The sequence below is a fragment of the Mustela nivalis genome (genome assembly GCF_964662115.1).
Source record: "Mustela nivalis genome assembly, chromosome: 10".
NCBI lineage: Eukaryota > Metazoa > Chordata > Mammalia > Carnivora > Mustelidae > Mustela > Mustela nivalis.
The window spans coordinates 33,252,547-33,265,334 of NC_139029.1; the positions used below are offsets into that span (position 1 = coordinate 33,252,547).

The 12,788-nt window shown below is 40.9% G+C and overlaps 1 protein-coding gene across 4 annotated transcripts in view; it reads left to right on the plus strand.

Annotated features, from left to right (window-relative positions):
- Positions 1-12,788, plus strand: part of RNF220 (ring finger protein 220) — a 224,376-nt gene that overhangs the window by 22,914 nt on the left and 188,674 nt on the right. The gene's annotated exons all lie outside the window — the stretch shown is intronic.

A 12,788-nucleotide genomic window follows, 5' to 3' on the forward strand; every position in this document is an offset into this window, starting at 1 on the left:
ATTTAATAGACCATTAACAAGCAGATTCATTAACAAGATCTTAATTAACAAGTTCCAGGGTTATTCCTCCAACTTCCCAGGGGAACTGTTCTCCTATTTAGTCCCAGAGACTTCCTATCCTCCTTAAACTAACCATCCCAGACGCATTTAAATTCAGTCTTTTTATTGCAAGAGAAATGACTGCGGGCAAAGACAGACACACAGCACTGCTCCTAATAAGAAGAGCTAACACCTTTCGAGTGCTTTCCATGAGTTAGACACGGTTCTGAGTGCTTTATAAGTACTTGTGTGTTTAGTCCTCATAAAGTCCCTTTGAGATCGATCTTGTTATCATGTCCATTTTACAGATGAGGAAACCGAGGCCCAGAGCATTTAAGCACATACCCACTGTCACAAAAGCAAGGGATAGCAGAGGTGAGATTCAGAAGCAGGAAGTTTGGCTGCTGAGCCAATGGGAAGGAGGAAAACTCCAGGAGAGGAAAGACTGTGGGTCAGGTTCGTGAGGTAATAAGAATAATACTTGTATCTGTTCATGGTGCAACAGATACTTCTTGGTACCTCGTGTCTGTATGCCAGGGCGTGTCCACACTGGAAGAAATTGTAGGACTCCTTTGTAGTGAAGCAGCCCTTAGGCGAGGTCTGTTTTGGCCCTCACAGGCCTCTCTCTTGCCCCACCTGCTCTGTGAGTTCCTTGAGGTAGGAATAGTGTTTTACTCATCTCTGTTCTCAGTCCCTAATGTGTTGCCTGGAACTTTCTAGTTATGATCTCAAACAAAACAAAACAAAAACGAGTCTGTCAGATATACCCCAACATGGGAGAGGGGGCAGATGGTTTTAGCATCTGCTAACTCCTCATGCTGTCTGTGGGCCAGAGCCTGCCAGTGGGGAACTCTGCACTTTACAGACAGAGCCATTCAAAGAGAGCTAGCTCTGAGACAGGCCAGACATGTGTGGTCTTTCTGTGCCTCAGTTTCCTCAGGGTAAAGTAGGACTTGCACTAATACCAGTCTCCTAGGGTTGTTAAGAGGTAAGAGAGTTCATATAAGATGCAAATAAACTCCCAAGAATAGTTCCTGGCACAAAGTAGACCCTTAATACATGTTGGGTTTCATTGTCGCTATCACAAGGACTCTGTCACAGTTTTGAAGTCTCTTGGACCAGGCCTTTCCCTCACCTGCCTCTATTCTTGTTTGGGGTTTTTTTCTTCTTCTTCTTTTTTTTTTTTTCTTCAAATTTTTATTTAAATTCTAGTTTGCCCCAGCTTCTATTCTTGATTACATTATAGAGGCAGTGACTGATGAGCCCTGATCTCTTACGAGTTTGTGCAGTCTGTGACAGCTCTTTCTATAGCTGAAAAAAATTCCCGACTGACGTTAAGGAGCTGGTCCCTATAATGTTGTCTTGCCTTCTTGGCTCCAGTTACATGGAGATTGGAGCAAGGAGACTACACCTTATCTGATGATCTCTCCTTTTAACTACCTTAACTGACATAGGGTGGAAATAACCAGAATTCCACGCTAAACTCCTACCAGGGGAAGGACAGGGAGCCATCAGGACTTTATTTGGGAATTAAGGGTTTGGTGAGTCTTGTTCTTGGCCTCTTCCTTGGCAGCCTTTCAGAGAGCAAGCTTGTGGACTCTGCCAGCTGTGTTGGGGAGAAAGATAAGGAAGCGGCAGAATGCCTGAAATCATTGGGAAATGTGACCTAGGAAAGAACTGTTGTAGGTGGCTTTATTTTGCTTGTCTTCTGATTACTTACGTGGAGCTTACGTGAAGCTGTGTTCTCCCCTTTAGCCTAAGAAAACAATTACTTCTTCTCTATCCAGATTCTAGTCCCTTTTGTACATTCTGTAAATACCTGTCTCCTCAGTCTCAACCTGAAGACCTACAAGAGCGCCCTTTCTCACGCTGGCTACTTTTGCTCCCACTCCAGGATCCACCCGCTGCCCCATCATCTTTCATTAACGATAGATGCTTATAAACCCCCAAACTGGCCTCCCTCCTCCCAACTTACTATCCTTGTGTTCTTCCTGAGTCGCTTGCTTGGCCATAATATCACTTTCTTTAGCAGCATTCTAACTTCTAAGAAGCTTAATAGGCAAGGAGATTGTGGGGTCTTTGACTTTCTCTGAGCCTCAGCCTTAAGTGGTTTTATTCTATTAAGCTGATTCTTGGTGGTGGATAGAGCTTTGCTGGATAAGAAGTTGGGGATGAAGAGGGGGTTGCAGTTTGAGGAATAGGATCCTTTCACTCCCTCTTTACTGTTCCCCACCCTCAAACCCATTCCTGCACTAGGATCCTGTTTTTAGAGCTCAGGAATGAAGGGGGTGGTGATAGATCCAAAGTAAAGAACTTTTCTTTGAGGACTTAAGAAGTTGGCTTTTTTTTTTTTTTTTTTTAAGCTCTGCTTTGCCTCCTTACCTCTACCCTTCCTGCCCATTTGTTCCTCTTCTTCAGTCAGCCACTTTGGGATTTTCCCTTTGTTTCCTTCCCTCCTTTTGCCTCCTCTCCAATTCTAGCTACCAAAAGAGGAAAAAAAAAAAAAAAGGAGCAATGAATAAAAATTACGAACTGTTGATTTAAAGAGAGGAAATCCAGGTGTAGAATGTAGAAGAAAAAATAACAGATTCAATTCTAACAGAGGAAATAATGCGGAATTCTTCTCAGTGTTCTTTTTCTTTAGAGTTACACCAAGATTCCTTCTGATATTTTGGCCCAGATTAAAGATCTTCGGGTTTCCCTATTAACATTCTCTCTCGGTTCAGAAGGGCCAGCAGGTTGGGAGAGCAGGGCAGGGGAACTGTTTTTTTTTTTGTTGTTGTTGTTGTTGTTGTTGAATCATGGGAGCTGCAGAAAACTATAATGGAAATTTGTGAGCAGGAAAAAGCAAGGTGGCTAGAGAAGTGGGGAAGAAACCAAGAGTGTAAGTGTAGAAAAAGGTGCAGCGAGACAGGTGAAGGGAGGGTTAAGAGGTACAGACTTCTAGTTAGAAAATAAATAAGTCAGAGAGGTTAAAAGTGAAACATAGGGAATATAGTCAATAATATTGTAAGAAGGTTAGATGGTGACAGGTGATGACAGGTGTGTCATGGAGAGAATTGTTGAATCACTATGCTATGCCCTGAAACTAGTATAATATTGTATGTTAACTAGATACTTGAATAATAAAATTTTTTAAAAAAAGGTCCAAGACAGCCTTCTCAGAGAGGGCAGGAAGAAAATCAAAAGTAACCAGAAAGCTAAAAAGAGGGAAAGAATACTTGAAGGTGGAGGTGGGAAGATGATGGAACATTTGAAACATCTCAGGGAATCACGGACAATTTGTTTCATAGTGTACCCATGTTGATGAAGGTGCTGGGACACAGGGCCTTGTACATAGTTGATGGGATTGTAAAATGCCATAATCTCTTTGGAGGGCAATTTGGCAGTATCTATGAAACTTTTTTAAAAAAATATTTTACTTATTTATTTGACAGGGATCATAAGTAGGCAGAGAGGCACACAGAGAGAGAGGGAGAGCAGAGAGCCTGATGTGGGGCTCGATCCCAGGACCCTGGGATCATGACCTGAGCCAAAGGCAGAGGCTTTAACCCATTGAGCCACCTAGGCGCCCCTATGAAACTTTTAAATGCAAATATCTTTTGATGCAGTTCAACTGTAGGAATTTATCCTACATGTATTTGGTCAAGTGCATAAGGATATATGTACTTTATAATATTGTTTGTAATTTGAAAAAACAAACAACCTAAATGTACATTGATGGGGGAAAGAAAAGTACATTGATAGGGAATTGGTAAATTATGACACATCTATGTAACAGAAGACTAAATAGTGGCTTTAAAAAGTAAGTTAGGACTATAGGTTCTTATATGCAAAACTAGGTACAGAGAAGTATATGATCTCTTTGTATAGAAAAGAAGATACATACATATATGTCTTTATACACATATATAACTTTTGGAAGGGGACAAAGGGGGTTAACAGTAGTTTTATTTGGGGAGTATAACTGGGAAGGAAAGTTGAAATAATACTTTTTATTGTATGCTCTTCTGCAGTATTTGAATAGGTAATATGTGTACGTACTGTTTTTATAATAAAAAATCTAGTTTATGATTTAATACATAGTTTGGAGGTACTAGAATTGAAAAAGGACATTAGGTGAAAAGTAAAGAAATCTGAATAAAATATGAACTTGAGTTAGTAATAGTGTGTCAGCATTGGCTCATTAGTTATAACAAATGTACCATACTAAAAATAAGATGTTAATAATAGGGGAAACTGGGTGTGAGGATATGGGAACTGTCTGTACTATCTTTGCAATTTTTCTGTAAATCTAAAAACTTCTAAAAAGTTTATTTTAGAAAGACAATTTGGGTGTGCCTGGATGGCTCGGTTGGCTAACTGTCCAACTTGATCTGAGCTCAGGTCTTGAACTGAGGGTTGTGAGTTCAAGCCCTGTGTTGGACTCTACTTTAATAAAAAGACAATTAGGGACACCTGGGTGGCTCAGTGGGTTAAAGCCTCTGCCTTCGGCTCAGGTCATGATCAGGTCCTAGGATCGAGCCCCGCATGGGGCTCTCTTTGCAGCAGGGAGCCTGCTTCCCCCTCTGTTCCTGTCTCTCTGCCTACTTGTGATCTCTCTCTGTCAAATAAATTAATAAAATCTTAAAAAAAAGAGACAATTAAGAAAAAAAGATAATTTGGAAGACTATATTATGTGAAAGGCCCATGACTAGCATTTAAAGATTGAATCTTAGAGAGATGATTTGATAAAGCTGGATGATTTCTCTAGTTCTAGAACTCATTACTGATTGGTACCATTTCTTGCAAATGCCTAGTGGAATGGGATGGATAGTCACAATTGCTGCAAATTTGTCTGATTTTATTGTTGGTGTTATTTACAAACTTAATTTTCTTTTCTGAATTAGTTTAAAAAAAGGTTAATTAACTGATGGTTATTTCCGCTTCACCATCCGAAAAGTACAGGCTGGTGCAGAAGCTACCTAGTGAAGGGAGTTTATTTATTTATTTTTAAAAGATTTTTAATTTATTGATTTGACAGACAGAGAGCACAAGTAGGCAGAGAGACAGGCAGAGAAAGAGGGAGAAGCAGGCTCCCCGCTGAGCAGAGAGCCTGATGTGGGGGGTCGATCCCAGGACCCTGGGATCATGACCCAGGCGGAAGGCAGAGGCTTAACCCACTGAGCCACCCAGGGGCCCCTAGTGCCTAGTGAAGGGAGTTTAAAAATGAAAAGAGACTTAAAGGTGGTCAAATGCTTGCTACTTCCTTTGAGTGAGTGAGATGGGGTAGATAGAGAGCAGATGGGAGGATTAAGTTGTATTCTATGTAAGCAGTTCTGTTTGTGGTCATTTATATGAGATTTAGCACAATAGCCAACTAGGATCTAGGAACAGACCAGAAGACTCTATCCCGAAGCCATCCTCCAAGTGGCCTCTCTTCCCTTCTCATGCACTGGTCAGGGCTCCTGACAGCCATTGGCTGAGTTCTTTGCTGGAGTAGGATCTAAAGATCACAGACCTGCCATTGGCTTAATATGATATGTGCTTTTCTATCTTTCTGCCTCTTACATTAAGAAATGGTTAAGACCAAAGATAAGAATTTTCCCTTTGAGCTAACTCACATGCCAGCTAGAGGAAAACAGACTTGATTTTTACCTTTCCATGTAGTGAAGGGAAATCTCTAGGCCGTACTCTGGGTTGGCCCTGGCACCCAGTTCAGAGGAGGGATCCTTTATGGTATTGGATACAACTAACCCCTGACTTCATCCGTCTTGGAATTCCCACTCCCTTGGCTTCTGGGACATTATATTTCCGTTGTTCTTCTCCTACTCCTTTCCCCTTGTTTCTGTTCTCCTAATACCTGTATTTCCCTGTATCACAGCACTTACAGCTTTTTTATTGTGATAGAGTGTCGTGTGCGCTGGTGAAGGGAATTAAGTGCTGTGATAGCCTGCAGAGGAATGTCAAAACAACAGTCAACTTAAAGTTGGTTTGCTTTTTAATGTCATCGTACACTGGTGATTTTAAACAATGTCAGTTATAAAATATTTATAAAATATTTCTCTCCAAAAATATCTTTTGTTGGTCTAAGTTCTGAAAAATTGCTGGGGTCACTCTTGAGTTTTACCAATATATATGTATCTCTATATTAGCACATTTTAAATTTTATTCTTTACTAAATACTGTATTCTGTAAGGAAGAATTGGGAGAATTTTTGTTATCCTGTGGACCCATGACACCTGTAGGCTCAGTTGGCTTTTCGAGCAAGTGCCTAACACTTCTGAAGCAGCTGAGCTCACTTCTGTCCTCAGCTTCTGTGATATGGCTCAACTCCTGCATGCAAATGGGAAATTCAAAATAAACAATGAGAGCACGTTAATCATAAAGATAAAGAAACAAAAATTAAGTTATTTCAGTCTGCCATTCTTTCTGACTTCTTGGAGTTCTTACTTATGTTTTAAACTTTGAAACAGTGGAACAAACTATGAAATGGGGTGTGACATTTCTGTTTGGTAGGGGCAAATTTTAGTTCATCTGGTTAATAGTTTACTAAATTAGAATATCTTTAAAAACAAAACATGAGGGGTGCCTGGGTGACTCAGTGGGTTAAGGACTCTGCCTTCAGCTCAGTTCGTGGTCTCAGGGTCTTGGGATCAAGCCCCGCATCAGGCACTCTGCTCCCCCACCTCTGCTTCTCTCTGCCTGGCTTTCTGCTTACTTGTGATCTCTATCTGCCAAATAAATAAAATAAATTCTTTTAAAAAAAACATTATTTTTCAGTTGTTAATCACTTACATTAAAACTGAAACATCAATCAAGAAAGTAATTGTTATGATTGATCATAGCATGATTATTTGTCATAAAAAAATGGCCCGCTGTGTCCACTATGCCTGGTATGCCCCCAAAGGTGATGTTTGAACAGGAAATATGAGTGGTGAGCAAGTGGTAACCACAGAAGCGTTTGGGTCCTGGTACATTTGAGGGACAGAGAGCCTGAGGGCTGGGATGGGGTGAACTTGGGGGAATCCAGCAGTAGATGAAAGAAAGAGCAGCCAGATCTCCATGAATCTTTTAGATCATAGAGAGTTTGGATTTTATTTTTATTTATTTTTAAGATTTTATTTATTTATTTGTCAGAGAGAGAGAGAGAGAGAGAGCGCAAGCACAGGCAGGCTGAGTGGCAGCAGAGGCAGAGGGAGAAGCAGACTCCCTGCCGAGCAAGGAGCCCGATGTGGGACTCGATCCCAGGATGCTGAGATCATGACCTGAGCCGAAGGCAGCTGCTTACCCAACTGAGCCACCCAGGTGTCCCTGGATTTTATTCTTTATGCAACAGGAAGCCACAGAGTATTTTGAATGGAGAAATACCATGTTGTGATTTATCATTTAAAAGAGGACTATGGCTGTTGTGTGACTAATGGGTTCAAATAGAGTGTTAGTTAAAAAAGATCATTGTAAAAAGGCCACTGCAGTAGTCACAGATGAGAGAGCAGGGAAGGAATAGTGCCTTACACTTACTGAAATAGCAAAAATTCCCATAGTAGGTATTCAGTAAATAATAAATAAATAAGTCGGCAGAACACTAAGTGCTTAAGAAAACAAAACAAAAACAAAAACTGTAGCAGAGCAGTGCTGAACAACACGGTGGTAAGCCAAGACCACTGACTTTGGAATTCAACACATCGAGCTTTGGTTCAACAGCCTGGGCTCTTATTAGATGTGCTGCTCTGAGGTAGGTAGTTTAAACTTTTGAGCTTCAGTTTCCTTGTCTGTAAAGTGGGAACAAGCTGACTCACCTTTTTGTTTCATTAAAAACTATATATTTTAAAAAGATTTTATTTATTTATTTATTTGTCAGAGAGAGAGAGAGAGCATGCACAAGCAGGCAGAGAGGCAGGCAGAGGCAGAGAGAGAAGCAGGCTCCCTGCCGAGCAAGGAGCCCAATGCGGGACTCGATTCTAGGACCCTGGGATCACGGCCCGAGCCGAAGGCAGCTGCTTAACCAACTGAGCCACCCAGGTGTCCCTAAAATACTGTATTTATAGCATGGTGTCTGATATACAGTAGCCACTCAATCAGTGGTGACCATTATAGTTAGCACAACATGAGCTAGTGGTCATTGAAGTTTGGATGTGCGTACAGGCACAGGGAAGAGGGCATCTGGTGTTCCTTAGGATATCAGGAATACTCTGGACCTTTTAACAATTGAGAGTCCATCTCCTGAGTCTAAACTTTTACTGGCCTTTGAGTAACTGTGTTTGAGGGCCTTAGGAGGAAAAAACAGAAGAGACCTTCAGAAAGAGACAGTTAAAGGTTAGCATATTCTCTGTCAGCTCAGCTCTTTTCCCTGATTTTGGGAAGAGTCAAATCTCCTGTCTCTTCATTTCCAAGTTGAACTGTGAAGTCCTAAGGTAGGTGCTTCCTTCACATGCAAAATAGCTACTCTCTGAAGCAAGTTTCCAGTTTTCTCTGCCAAAGCAGCCTGAGGCACAGGATGCTGTAGGCTTGTACCTAGTTAAAGACCTTGATTAGGGATGCAGTCCTAGCTTTTGGCTCTGTGTATCATTTGACCCTCACCTAAAGCGGCCCCAGAGGCCTGGTGATCATTCCAGATCCATGGTGATCATTCTAGATCCATGAGGACAAGGTGGAGTTGGAGACCGCTTCTATCCCTCTTGGGGAGATAACTACTTCTCTGGGGGTGATATAGTTTTCTTTTTCTTAAGATTTTCTTGCCAAGATATGTGTGTGTGTGTGAGTGAAAGAGAGAATAAATAGAAAGGGAAAAAAGGCCCAACAGTGCACAGAACTGTTAGCACAAAGGCGGAGGGGAGGGACTTGCAGGGAAGGACAAGGAAGTGATTTTGCCCAGTTTAAATCCCACTTGAACCGTGTGGTTTTTGCGTCCTGAACCTTTTGAGGTTCAAGTTGAGTGCACTCTTGACAAAACGTGATTTTCTGGTTCACATCAAAAAGGCTTTAAAAGACTTCGAAGTCTTTTCCTTGGGACATCAAACAGTCCTCAACAAAGCAGGGTGTTGATGAGATGCGTGCAAATGAACAGATTAAATTCTCCCGTGAGGATTAGATGCTCCTTAAGAAGCAGGCAAAGTTGGAAACACGGGAGACGAGACGAGGCTGTGCCCAAGCATACTCACACGCAGGGACCCCAGAGTGCCCTCACGCCCGTTTCCCCACACTACCTCCCTGGGCCCAGGGGCTGACCTTATTTGTTACCAGGTTCACCCAGGAGTACCCAGGGAATTAGAAACTGAAACAAACTCTTCTGTATTCTCTCTCTTGCCTAAGGCAGCACTTATGTTCCCCAATAAAAGGTGTAAATTAACTTAGAAAAGATAGGTCATTCCTTTGAAAAATTGTCAGTTGTCTTGGTGGCTTAGAGCAGAATTTTGCTTATTGAACCAGCCTCAATCTTTCGAGAACTAAGGACTTCCATGTCTGCTGCCTTATGGTAAATGGACTAGCCAACTTGAGGACTGGTGTGCCAAATCAACCAGCACTGTCAAATTTCGTTACCAGCAAAGCCCCGAAGCTAGAGTCAACTGCATAGACACAACGGCATCGAGCACGGTTTCTGAGCTGAGCAGCTAAAATATTAATGATTAGCTTTGAGGAGGAGCAACTCTGACCGAGACCACTCTCTTAAAGAAACCATAATTAGCAATTAAAATATATTTTTAAAAAACTGTTCCAGACAAACAGCTTCTAAATAAATAATTGTCACTGCTGATTGCACTTGTTTTATTTTCCTGTGTTTTTTTCGTATCTTTTCTTCTCCCTGAATAACTTACAACCCGGTAAATGCTCAGGAGCTGTTAATATGATTCTGTCAATACGTTTACCATGGTGACTTGGGCTGTATTTGGCGAGCATTTGAAGAAATCAGTCACTGGTTGGAGGGAGGAAGGACAAGCTGTCGATATCCGGGGAAAAATGCTAATAACCCTAGTGACAAATCGTCCTCTGGATTCTCCAAGGGTTAAGAAAAAGCACCTCTTTGACATGGGAGCTCCGGGCTAAGTGGTGGTGACTCGTTAGAAGGCACAGACATTCGCTGTCACAGAACTGCCATGTCCTTTTCATTGTCATACGTTGCACCTTTCAAGCCACAAATGAGTTTCGGATACAAACGGGCCTGGATTTGGATCCCGAGTCCCCTGCTTTTTAACTGTGTGACCTTGAGCAATCACCAAACCTTCATTTTCTCATCTGTGAGTTAGAGGGTGTGACACGTAGCCTCAAAAATGGTTGGGAAAGACCTTGCACAAAGATATTATTTGCTGCTTCTCCAACTCTTCTGGGAAAGTGCACAAATGTTAAAAGAACAGGAACTTCTGGCCCCCCAACATTGTAATGGTGTATAGAAAATGTAACATATTGGGGAGTCTTGTAGTACCTAAGTTTTTGTGGATTTTACATTCTGGGTTTAATGTATCAAGACAATGTTTAAATATGCTGATCATTAAGTAAAACTGGTGCTCTGATATAATTCATTAATTGAACACGTATCTGTTGAATGCCTATTATGTGCCAAGCAATTCAAGACACCAGGGATACCACAGTGAATAAGATAGGTTGGGTTCGTGCTCCCAGTGACTTACAGTTGCCTCAACCAGGAAACCTGGTACTGGATATTTCTCAGGTTCTCTGTGACCCATTTGAGGGGACACCAAACCCCACACCAGAGAATCCTGGGGAGGACCTCCCACTGGCTCACTGCCATGATTTTAAGTGGGGAAAGAGAGAAACATTAATATTTTAGCATCTGTCCTTCCAGGTTCCTTTACATGAATTGACAGATAAGTAAGCTAACATATATTTTTATGCAAAGAGGATCGTACTAATGTGCTTGGTTTTTCACTTTTTCATTTATTATAGATAATGCTCCATGTCAATAAATGTTGATCTATAGCAGCAACCTTAAATAGCTCCTTACTATTCCATTGTAGAGAGGTACCGTATTTTATGTAACCAATTTTCTGGCTATCTAATTAGGTTGTTTCCAGCTTTTCAGTGTGATAAACAACACTGCAGAGAACATCTTTGTAAATTCACCTTTGGCAAGTATCTGATTATTTTCTTAGGATAAAAGGAGAATTGTTGAATTAAAAAAATGTACATATTTGGGGCACCTGGGTGGTTCAGTTGGTTAAGCATCTAACTAACTCTTGATTTCAGCTCAGGTCATGATCTCAGGGTCTCCTGAGAGACCATGAGCTCCACACTGTTGGGCTGCACGCTGGATGTAGGGTCTGCTTACAATTCTCTCTCTCCTTCTTCCTCTGCCCCTACCCTCCATGCACATGTAAAAAAAAAAAAAAAAAAAAAAAAAAAAATATATATATATATATATATATATATATTGCTTTTTTATTTTTATGCTTACTGTCACATTACCTATTTCTTTATACTCATCAATATATTATAAAGCATTTTCATTTTGTCAAATAGGCAAAAAATGGTATTTTGTTTACTTCACCTGCATTCTTTAATTACTAATGAAGTTAAACATTTCAAAAATGTTTATTGACTTTAGTCTGTCTTTTTTGTTTTGCCCATTTATATCCTTTCTCCATCTTTCTCTTACTGATTTCAAGAGCTTTTTTATGAGAAGACTGGTCACCCTTTTTTATCTATCATATATGTTGTACATTTTTTCCCTAGTTATCATTTGTCTTGATATATTAAGATGGTAGGGTTTTGTTGTTTACTTTGCATACAGAAATTCTTCATTCTTAAATGAGCTCTTTTATGGTTCCTATCATTTTTAGTTTCTGACTTGGGCTTGTCCTTAGAAAGGTATAAGGCCACTTCTGATCAATCCCTAAAGCATATGCAAATATGCAGTAGTTATCTCAAAAGTAATGGTCCCCAACTTGGAAAAAGTCTAAATCCTGAGTTCTTGTGGATTTCCACTAAAAGGGAAGTTAAGAGGCATCCAGATCAGGGAGGTAGTCCGTAGATAGGATAACCAAAGAAACTGACAACCTAATGGAAAGTATAGACAGTTATTAAAATAAAATGTGATTAGTAATATAACAGGAGAAGGCAACAAAGGGGAAACCAAACTGGGTCCAGAGTCTCAGGATGTGCATCCTGGAAAAACAGGTGTTCAGGTGGAGATTTTCAGCCTGAGTAGAAGTTAGCTAAGTAAAAAGTGAGGAAATACATTTCATGCACCAAAATGGCAAACACAAAGACCTACAGTCTAAACCTGTCAGTTATGGTATGGGGGCTATTTAAATTTAATTAGACTTGAATAAGATTACAATATTTTTTATGAGTCCCACTAGGTACAATTCAGTCGCTGACATGTGACTAGTAGCTATTACAGTAAAGAGCTCAGGGACAGGACTTTTTCTCTTATTTTAGAAAGTCCTATTGGACAGCACTATGGAGGAGGAGCTTTATGTATTCAGGGAACTGAGAAGCTTCACTCCAGCAGGTACACAGTGTAGAGTGGAGGGGGGTGGCAAGAGATGAAGAGGACACAGCAAAGAAGGGAGGGGCTTGGTTGAAGCTGACCATGGCATTGGGGCTGATGTTCGGAGCCTATTCCAGAGGAAGTAGAAGGGAAACGGGAATAAATTTAAATTTTATTACACATCAACCTTTCTGGTAGATTTTATCTCCGTTTTACAGACAATGCAGTGGAGACTGGTAGAACTACTTAAGGCACTTGACTAATGCACACCTAGTTAGTGGCAGAGCTGAGATTCAAAGCCAGACCTGTCTGATGCTGAAAA